The 11,045-nt window shown below is 33.4% G+C and overlaps 1 non-coding gene across 1 annotated transcript; it reads right to left on the bottom strand.

Moving 5' to 3' along the window:
- Positions 1-6,622: 6,622 nt before the first annotated feature.
- Trnaa-ugc (transfer RNA alanine (anticodon UGC)) lies at positions 6,623-6,694 on the bottom strand. The gene has a single exon. It is a non-coding gene; the product is annotated as a tRNA-Ala (tRNA).
- Between the last annotated feature and the right edge of the window lie 4,351 nt (positions 6,695-11,045).

Raw genomic sequence — 11,045 nt, 5'->3', positions numbered from 1 at the left:
AGTCACGAAACAAAACTCGACAAGTTCAAACATCGCTTGAAAAACAGGAACAAGTTAATGACGAATTGTTCGAATTATGATGTTATTGTTTTTTGTTGTTTTTTTTTTTTTTTACCATATCCTCAATTTACCTTGGGATTGAAATATTCACTAAGTATTATTTTTTCTGTGTTTCCCTTAGTAACCAATCTCAAATTTATGGCCCCGTTCTCCACACTGGTAAATGATAGAATTTTCTTTCTTGTTGTTTTGCAAGATGGCACTGGTGTAGTCCCAGGTTGTTATGCCTCTTGTAGTGTTATTTTGCTAGTCAACACTATCAGTGGTGTCTGTAGTGATGCTCACGCACAAAAAATTTAGATGCTGATAACCAAGGGCAAGTAACTCTTGCTAAACTGTATTTAGGAACTGGGGTATTGATGATTGTAATTGAAATGTAATGTTGGTTTATCATTTATCTTCTTTTCAACATGCTGGCACTTAATATTGAAGCTTCGTAAGTTGAAATTATTTATAATAAGTTTTTTCTGATTTAGAACATTTTTTCTGTGATATAATTTACTGTTGTAATGTAAAATATTGCTGATGTAGTTTTTACTTCCTTCAGTCAAGTCCTGAAGGAACAGAGTATTTCTATATGTTTTCTATTAGAGACTTATCGATATGATTCTAGCCTGTTATATAGAGTCGTGTTCATACCTAAATGTTTTCATATAGGTTAAGTTAATCAGCCCATATCCTATAATAATTTCTAAAAATAACAATAATTAATATGCATAATGAGCTGAAAATTAACCTGATTGATTAGAAATATTTGATAATCATGTTTTTATGACTGATTTATAATTAAAATTATAATTATTGTTCGGAACTTGCCATGTAAATAAACTATTTTTTTCTGTTTTTCGTTAAGTCATCTGATGACATTAAATGAGACAATGACTGTACAGATACAAGTTCCTTGAATGAACTTCAAGTGTCAGTTGTCTGGGTAACTAGTGTTTGGATTTAATCAGAGGTAAATATTTAAGAAAGTATGTCCATGTTAAATGAAATGTTTATCATTTCATTGCATTAGATTTGTTCATACAGACAATATAGTTTTCGATGTCAATTTTGCTTTGAAAGCCCTTATGTTAATTTAATCACTGATTGAAGGGAGGTAACTCAATTTTGAGACTACTAAGAAATGTCAGTTTGAATTACAAGAAACTTTTTACAAGAGACAAAATAATGCAATGACATAAAAAATAAACAGTTTACTCTTTATGTCATTGTAGGAAGTCTTTTTGTATTGTTGATATAAAACGAAAAAGGTTTTTGGTGATTTTTTTCATTTTTTTATCATAATTTGTACATCTCCACTTTAGGATCTGATTTAGAGATTATCATACAATATTGCATTCATAAGACTATGAATGCATTTACTTTCTCCTATTTAATGAACAAAATATTTTCTGAATGTAAATTTAGTTAAGATAAGTGACCTACTGACTCAATCCATGCTACCCCCAAAAGAGTTGACTGAGGAAACTCAAAAAGGGAAGAATGGCATGCCCAAATATGGGCGGGGAGGTGCAATAGCCAAAGAAATCGGTTAATTTGATGATTTTCCAATATCGGCTAATTTTTTAAAAATGCGGATGTAAAGTTTCAATAATTTTATACAAATGAATGAATGAAAGCATGCAACTTCACCAAACTTTACAGACTCTAATCAACCATTTTTGACTCTTATTACTGATTAAAGCATACACAGATAGCTGTACACTTACACTATGGGAATGGTTATATGATATTTCTGATCTGTAGGAATAATACAATGATTTACATTAGTAATGGTTATGGCCTAGTTCGATAATTTAATGAAAGTGTTAATTTATGATAGCAATTCTTATCATACTTACTGCAAAATGTTTTTTTTTCATGGTTCATATTTTTGCAGTTTTACAAAAAGCATGAAGATGTGCTTTTCACATCCATTCGGTAGAAGACAATGGCTTGGTGTGTTAATGTCATTTTCAAAGTGTCAATTTTTCACGATTTTGTTTTATCATCGGATAAGAAAAGTGTAGACCCTACAAAAATAACAACCTCTAGAGAATGTTTGATTTCTCAACTCCAAATTTTGGGGGCGATTTTAATTTGTTAAATCATATTTTTACAGAAAGATGATCAGTTGTGAGGCTGGAATAAAATCAAGAAAATCTGATATTAAAACCTTCATCAATGAAGGTTTCTAAAAAAAATACTTGTTTTAGACTTTTTGCAAAAAATTTAAACCGTTTAAAAAAAACAAAATCCTGTACTGTATTTATTGCACTAGAAAGAAGTATTCAAATTTACATAAATCACTTGTGCTAGCCATGATGAAGATACACAAACCAGTCACAGATCTAACCAGAGGAACCTTAAGGTCAGGCATGTGACCCTCACACATGTCCAATCAGGAAATTAAACCGAGGTCACCATAGTAATGTATATGTATACAATTTCTACTACACCACCCATTCAATCATTTAACAAGGACACATCGTTATAAAGACTACAGTACTGGTCCCTTGTCAAGTATCAGGTGTGTGTATCCTAGTGAGGTAGTTTTAGTCAATCTAGAAACATTTCATTCTAATAAGATTTTATGTAGATCAAATCTATGTAGTTGGTCAACTAGAATTTTTTGAGATGATTTTTGATTGGTCAATTAGAATTTAAAAACCTTTAACAGATAGATTTGTTAGTAATTTAGACTTGTAAGAAATGTGTTTGTTTCATTGGCCAGTTATAGTTAATAATGCTGAAAAATCTTTGAGTTGTATATGTAACCAGTGTTTTCATTGGTCACTGTGAATCATTATGTAAACATGTTGCTAAATATATATAAAGCATTGATGATTACAGGTGCACCAACTCATGAGTGAAAAGTTGTATTTATGTAACACTTCATCTCATTGGTCATTTAGAAAAATGAAAATTATCCTGATGTGACACAGTGTCTCATTGGTCATTTAGAAAAGATTGAAAAATATCCTTCTTATGTAACACTTCATTTCATAGGTCATTTAGAAAAAAAAACTTATTCTTTAAAGTTGTATGTAACATTTCAATGGTCATTATTTAATAGAAATTATCCTGATGTTACACTTTGTTTCATTGGTTATCTACCAACCAATAAAAATTGTCCTAAGTTGTACAAGTGTAATGGTTGATTTTATTGGATGTTTAGAATATTTGCCCGTTGTTAGAAAGGCCATACATACTTCTGACAGGGAGGTATTTGTTAACTGTTACAACACATTGATTGTCAATGGAGAATCCAGGCAGCCCTCAAAAACAAGATATTAATGTGATTTTCAATCTATGCACTGTCCCAACAGAAAATGTTACATCAGAGGTCAGATCACAAAAAGTTCAAAGCTTTAGTGAAATAGACATATCTCTTCCAAATCAAGAGTCAAAATAGATTTTTGGGAGTCAAAAACATAATTTCAAAGGTGAGCATCATAGCTGTGGAAGGTTTTTTGTAACCTATGGTGAGAAAATCTGTGTGAAGTGATTAATTTATCAACCCTGAATAGGGGCATATAACGTAGAACCACTGTCAGAGTGAGGGGTGGGCTTAATACAGGACAATTATTTTTACTGAAATTGTAATATTAAAGATTGGCTTATAGGTATATCACTGAATACAGGGTGTTGCTTGTAAAAGTAATGAGTGTACTTGGCTAAATGCAGAGCAGAACCCTGACCAGTGAAATGTTCAGAGAGTTGCCTCCCTTTAAAAATAAGATTCAAAAGTTTGAAATTAATTTCTGTCAACATTTTGATTCCTGACCAGTGAAATGTTGAGAGTTATCTCCCTTAAAATAATATTTTATCATTTATTTGTGCGAAGTAAAATGATCAGTGAGTTATCTTATTTGAAATAGTGATGCGTTGTTTCAATGCATAATAAAAGTGTCGTTATTTGTCGAGTTTATTTCAACATGCATCAGTATTCAGATTTAACAATATTTTAATTAAATATTCAACATAATTATGCATACATATCTTACCTATGGGATGGGAAACAAGTATAGAGCTTATATTAATTCCTTCCTTAATATTTATCATGTGACTATATATATGGACCATTTCTTGGGGTTAAGGAAAGGGGGCGCGTATTGCGTGACAATGATATTACAATTGTTGGTATTTTGTGAAACAGAAAATAGAAATGAAAAAATTCATTTTCAATTTATTTCAAATATCTTTACTCCGGGAATTTTGAAGTAAAAGAATTTCTTGATGTTATAATTATCATTAATCATGTTATGAAATAGTATAAACTGAATCAGAGATGGTTTTTATTCCCTTCAACAGAGTTATCTCCCTTACCTTATGAATTGCTTTATCCACTTATATTTATCATTATACTGAGAAAGTGAGACCAAGGGAAGTAAATCTGGTAATCATTATACTGAGAAAATGAGGCCAAGGGAAGTAACTCTGGTAATCATTATACTGAGAAAATGAGGCCAAGGGAAGTAACTCTGGTAGATCAGAATGCTTGGAATTCTCCTGGATTCTACATTGATCACTGACGTATATTTTGTGTTAATCTGTATGAGTGGATGTATGGATTGATGACTAGAAATTAAAAAGTTAAATCTATCTTGCTGATCTTCTTTACCGTGTTGTTGGTTTATTAGAGATGTCTTACTGAAAGATATCAACATGTACCGGGCAGCGGTTCAACTGAGAAAAAACTTGGTGAGTTTAGTGCGCTCTCACGCAAGCAGTTGAAACCGTTGGATCGGTTGAACCTGCAAGAAAAACGCCCAATATAGATCGGGACCAAGACTGGACTGCGGAATATTTGGAACGTGTAGATTGAAGGATCAGGTCGCACCTGTCCGAAACTAACTTACTGAATATCATAATTTCAGCATAAAAAATTAGGATCAGTGCACTCATATATTTCCGGGAGAATTTTGCTGTAAAGTATGAATGAAATGGATGGGGTCTTAATCTTATTTAATTATTTTATGCTAGACTGGAAATTCCGAAACTGCATATAGAGCTTTACATATATCAGACGTAACATCCGGTACAAGTGCGTTTGTTTATAGTGGAATAATTCCCCGTCACCTGAACCGTTTTAACCGGGTTACACGAAAACGGCCGTAGTCTGGCAAGGAGATTCAATTATTATCATGTGTATTCATTAGTCATTAATCAAAGCCAAACAAGTTACAAAAGTTGTTCTAACATATTTTATTGAAATTCAAACAAATATTCCAAATCTCCGTTCATTAACATAACTGTAGTAATTATCAAATTGAAACATTAAAAAGGGAAAGATATAAAAGGAAGGAAAGAAATGTAGGAGTAGAAACATCAATGCCCCTGTTCCTATGACAAGCCTTGCCACTTTCCCGACATCTTACCACTTGCTCTGATCTGGATGCTTACTACGTCCTGTCTGTTCAAATTACTTAAGAAAGCTGCTTTGTTTGAAAGACACAGTCCAACAGGAATTTAGAGGCGGAGGAAATCAAGCAAGCCAAGACAGTGACTTAACAAGGAAGGTAAGGATAATGGTGAAGATGGAAAGCAGTGCAGTCTGTAATAGCATTAAAGGAAGTCTGGAGGTATCCTGAATGTCAAGGGCAGATTCTAATTTGGTTTGTGCACGATGGCAACACAGACAAATTTCCATGGATGGGAAATTTGTAGACACACAGGACTATCGTGTGAGGACAGTGAGGAACGGAAAAACTAGGTCATTCATCCAAGGTGAACAAAAATCTGTGTTGAGAGGGAGGATAAGACAGCGACATCAAGCGAAGAACTTTCAGAATCTGAGGTCAGACAGGCGACTTGAAGCTGGTCGTAGATCTTGACCAGAGAATGGAATGATCCATGAGACGGATCCAATCAGATTCAGAGCAGATATGGTGCTTCGGTCATCAAGAACGTGAAAGATCAATGTCATTGAGTTGACAGTTACATGGGAGGAGACATGTAATGAAGCCCACATGAAAAAGATGTAGAAACGTTGTTGATGAAGTGAAGAAAGAAAGGACTGCAGACATGAAACTATACAGTGGAGGTAAGATTCAGAGGCTCCCTTGCACAGTCTGTGTGGATATTGCTGTCCGTGTTGGGAGTAACAGACAGATGTGGACAGAGAGCGGTGTACAGGATGACCGCAGCAGCGGAGACGGATCCTCATACTGGATGTAGAAGGGCACTTATAGCTGGCTATCACTACTGTGGACCCCTATCCTGAGAGTATACCTAGCTAGAGGGATGACCTCGGCGGAGGATGTCGGCGGTGTAGCACCACCAACACCATAGCTATATATAGGTTATTTACTTTTAGACGCCAACACTTTTTAAAAGTAGGAAATATGTATGAAACAGTGGAAATTGAGTTCTTGTGGGAGAGGTTTTTAAAGAAAATACTGCTCAGCGATAGAAGTCTTTGTGTCTTTCAGGTAGAAGTGACCTTTGGAGTTCAATCTCTGTATCACCATGTACGGCTTTTTTCAAAAATTAAAAAAAAATTTTTGTATATGATGATAACACAAAGAAATAAAACAAACATATTAAAGCAAAACAGGATTAAAAATGAAGTCTCTGGAGATGCGGGGGATCGAACCCCGGGCCTTTCACATGCAAAGCGAACGCTCTACCACTGAGCTACATCCCCGTTTTCATTACATAGAATATTACCTGTCAATTTAACATTTTAATAGTCAATATGCAAATTATTCTTAACCAGACCCAATATATATGAATAGATCCATATATAATACGACGAGTGAAGTGTAACAGAATGTGAGTATAGACGAGGAATAACCATTGTAACCAGAATTTGATCAAGTGTAGAACATGATGTTATGATACTATGGGGTAAGTGTGATCCAGAATCTGATCAGGTGTAGAACACGATTTATGATACAATAGGGTAGATATGGATCAGAATCTGATCAGGTGTAGAACATGATGTTATGATACTATAGGGTAGATATGACTAGAATCTGATCAAGTGTAGAACACGATTTTATGATACAATAGGGTAGATATGGATCAGAATCTGATCAGGTGTAGAACACGATTTTATGATACTATAGGGTAAGTGTGAACCAGAATCTGATCAAGTGTAGAACACGATTTTATGATACAATAGGGTAGATATGGATCAGAATCTGATCAGGTGTAGAACATGACGTTATGATACTATAGGGTAGATATGACTAGAATCTTATCAGGTGTAGAACATGATGTTATGATACTATGGGGTAAGTGTGAACCAGAATCTGATCAGGTGTAGAACATGATGTTATGATACTATGGGGTAAGTGTGATCCAGAATCTGATCAGGTGTAGAACACGATTTTATGATACTATAGGGTAAGTGTGAACCAGAATCTGATCAGGTGTAGAACATGATGTTATGATACTATAGGGTAAGTATGAACCAGAATCTGATCAGGTGTAGAACATGATGTTATGATACTATAGGGTAAGTGTGAACCAGAATCTGATCAGGTGTAGGACATGATGTTATGATTCTATAGGGTAAGTGTGAACCAGAATCTGATCAGGTGTAGGACATGATGTTCTGGTACTATAGAGTAAGTGTGAACCAGAATCTAATCAAGTGTAGAACACGATGTTATGGTACTATAGGGTAGATATGACTAGAATCTGATCTGGTGTAGATCACGATGTTATGATACTATAGGGTAAGTGTGAACCAGAATCTGATCAGGTGTAGAACATGATGTTATGATACTATAGGGTAAGTATGAACCAGAATCTGATCAGGTGTAGAACATGATGTTATGATACTATAGGGTAAGTATGAACCAGAATCTGATCAGGTGTAGAACATGATGTTATGATACTATAGGGTAAGTGTGAACCAGAATCTGATCAGGTGTAGAACATGATGTTATGGTACTATAGGGTAGATATGAACCAGAATCTGATCAGGTGTAGAACATGATGTTATGATACTATAGGGTAAGTGTGAACCAGAATCTGATCAGGTGTAGAACATGATGTTATGATACTATAGGGTAAGTGTGAACCAGAATCTGATCAGGTGTAGAACATGATGTTATGATACTATAGGGTAAGTGTGAACCAGAATCTGATCAGGTGTAGAACATGATGTTATGATACTATAGGGTAAGTGTGAACCAGAATCTGATCAGATGTAGAACATGATGTTATGATACTATAGGGTAAGTGTGAACCAGAATCTGATCAAGTGTAGAACACGATGTTATGGCACTATAGGGTAGATATGACTAGAATCTGATCAGGTGTAGAACATGATGTTATGATACTATAGGGTAAGTGTGAACCAGAATCTGATCAGGTGTAGAACATGATGTTATGGTACTATAGGGTAGATATGGGCCAGAATCTGATCAAGTGTAGAACACGATGAGATTTAAACATACAGGTTTAGTGCAGATTTCCTGTCTCCATTTTAACACATCGGGTCTAAACATTTTCCTTTCTATCCTGTCCGCTCTCTATGCTTTATATTCCGTTCTTTCTCTTTATGTTTTATATTCCGTTCTTTCTCTTTATGTTTTATATTCCGTTCTTTCTATCTATGTTTTATATTCCGTTCTTTCTCTCTCTGTTTTATATTCCGTTCTTTCTCTCTATGTTTTATATTCCGTTCTTTCTATCTATGTTTTATATTCCGTTCTTTCTCTCTATGTTTTATATTCCGTTCTTTCTCTCTATGTTTTATATTCCGTTCTTTCTATCTATGCTTTATATTCCGTTCTTTCTCTCTATGTTTTATATTCCGTTCTTTCTATCTATGTTTTATATTCCGTTCTTTCTATCTATGTTTTATATTCCGTTCTTTCTCTCTATGTTTTATATTCCGTTCTTTCTCTCTATGTTTTATATTCCGTTCTTTCTCTTCTTTTTATCTATGTTTTATATTCCGTTCTTTCTCTTTTATGTTTTATATTCCGTTCTCTCTATGTTTTATATCCCGTTCTTTCTCTCTATGTGTTATATTCCGTTCTTTCTATGTTTTATATTCCGTTCTTTCTCTCTGTGTTTTATATTCCGTTCTTATATATTCCGTTCTTTTTTATATTCTATGTTTTATATTCCGTTCTTTCTCTCTATGTTTTATATTCCGTTCTTTCTCTCTGTTTTATATTCTGTTCTTTCTCTCTATCTTTTTATTCCGTTCTTTCTATCTATGTTTTACATTCCGTTCTTTCTCTCTGTTTTATATTCCGTTCTTTCTCTCTATGTTTTACATTCCGTTCTTTCTCTCTGTTTTATATTCCGTTCTTTCTCTCTGTTTTATATTCCGTTCTTTCTCTCTCTGTTTTATACTCCGTTCTTTCTCTATGTTTTATACTCCGTTCTTTCTATCTATGCTTTATATTCCGTTCTTTCTCTCTATGTTTTATATTCCGTTCTTTCTCTCTCTTTTATATTCCGTTCTTTTTCTATGTTTTATATTCCGTTCTTTCTCTCCGTTCTTTCTGTTTTATATTCCGTTCTCTCTATGTTTTATATCCCGTTCTTTCTCTCTATGTGTTATATTCCGTTCTTTCTATGTTTTATATTCCGTTCTTTCTCTCTGTTTTATATTCTGTTCTTTCTCTCTATCTTTTTATTCCGTTCTTTCTATCTATGTTTTACATTCCGTTCTTTCTCTCTATGTTTTATATTCCGTTCTCTCTATGTTTTATATTTCTTTCCGTTCTATTTCCGTTCTTTCTCTCTATGTTTTATATTCCGTTCTTTCTCTCCGTTCTTTCTCTCTCTTCTTTCTGTTTTATATTCCGTTCTTTCTCTCTATGTTTTATATTCCGTTCTTTCTCTTTCTCTCTATGTTTTATATTCCGTTCTTTCTCTCTATGTTTTATATTCCGTTCTTTCTCTCTCTGTTTTATATTCTTTCTCTCTATGTTTTATATTCCGTTCTTTCTCTGTTTTATATTCCGTTCTTTCTCTCTATGTTTTATATTCCTCTCTATGTTCTTTCTCTCTATGTTTTATATTCCGTTCTTTCTCTCTATGTTTTATATTTCCTCTCTATGTTTTATTTCTCTCTATGTTTTATATTCCGTTCTTTCTCTCTTATGTTTTATATTCCGTTCTTTCTATCTATGTTTTATATTCCGTTCTTTCTCTCTATGTTTTATATTCCGTTCTTTCTCTCTATGTTTTATATTCCGTTCTTTCTCTCTATTCCGTTTTATATTTTTATATTCGTTCTTTCTCTCTGTTTTATATTCCGTTTTATATTCCGTTCTTTCTCTCTAGTTTTATACTCCGTTCTTTCTATCTATGGTTTATATTCCGTTCTTTCTCTCTATGTTTTATATTCCGTTCTTTCTCTCTATGTTTTATATTCCGTTCTTTCTCTCTATGTTTTATATCGTTCTTTCTCTCTATGTTTTATATTCCGTTCTTTCTCTATGTTTTATATTCCGTTCTTTCTCTCTGTTTTATATTCCGTTCTTTCTCTCTGTTTTATATTCCGTTCTTTCTCTCTATGTTTTATATTCCGTTCTTTCTCTCTCTGTTTTATATTCCGTTCTTTCTCTCTATGTTTTATATTCCGTTCTTTCTCTCTATGTTTTATATTCCGTTCTTTCTCTCTATGTTTTATATTCCGTTCTTTCTCTCTCTCTATGTTTTATATATCCGTTCTTTCTCTCTATGTTTTATATTCCGTTCTTTCTCTCTATGTTTTATATCCCGTTCTTTCTCTCTATGTTTTATATTCCGTTCTTTCTATGTTTTATATTCCGTTCTTTCTCTCTGTTTTATATTCTGTTCTTTCTCTCTATGTTTTATATTCCGTTCTTTCTCTCTCTGTTTTATATTCCGTTCTTTCTCTCTCTGTTTTATATTCCGTTCTTTCTCTCTATGTTTTATATTCCGTTCTTTCTCTCTATGTTTTATATTCCGTTCTTTCTCTCTCTGTTTTATATTCCGTTCTTTCTCTCTATGTTTTATATTCCGTTCTTTCTCTTTATGTTTTATATTCCGTTCTT

Source organism: Ylistrum balloti, unplaced genomic scaffold (assembly GCF_031769215.1).
Source record: "Ylistrum balloti isolate Yb309-2 unplaced genomic scaffold, AGI_CSIRO_Ybal_v1 Utg372682, whole genome shotgun sequence".
Lineage (NCBI taxonomy): Eukaryota > Metazoa > Mollusca > Bivalvia > Pectinida > Pectinidae > Ylistrum > Ylistrum balloti.
The sequence above is the reverse complement of the archived record's forward strand: the minus strand, read 5'-3'. Positions and strand labels throughout refer to the sequence as shown.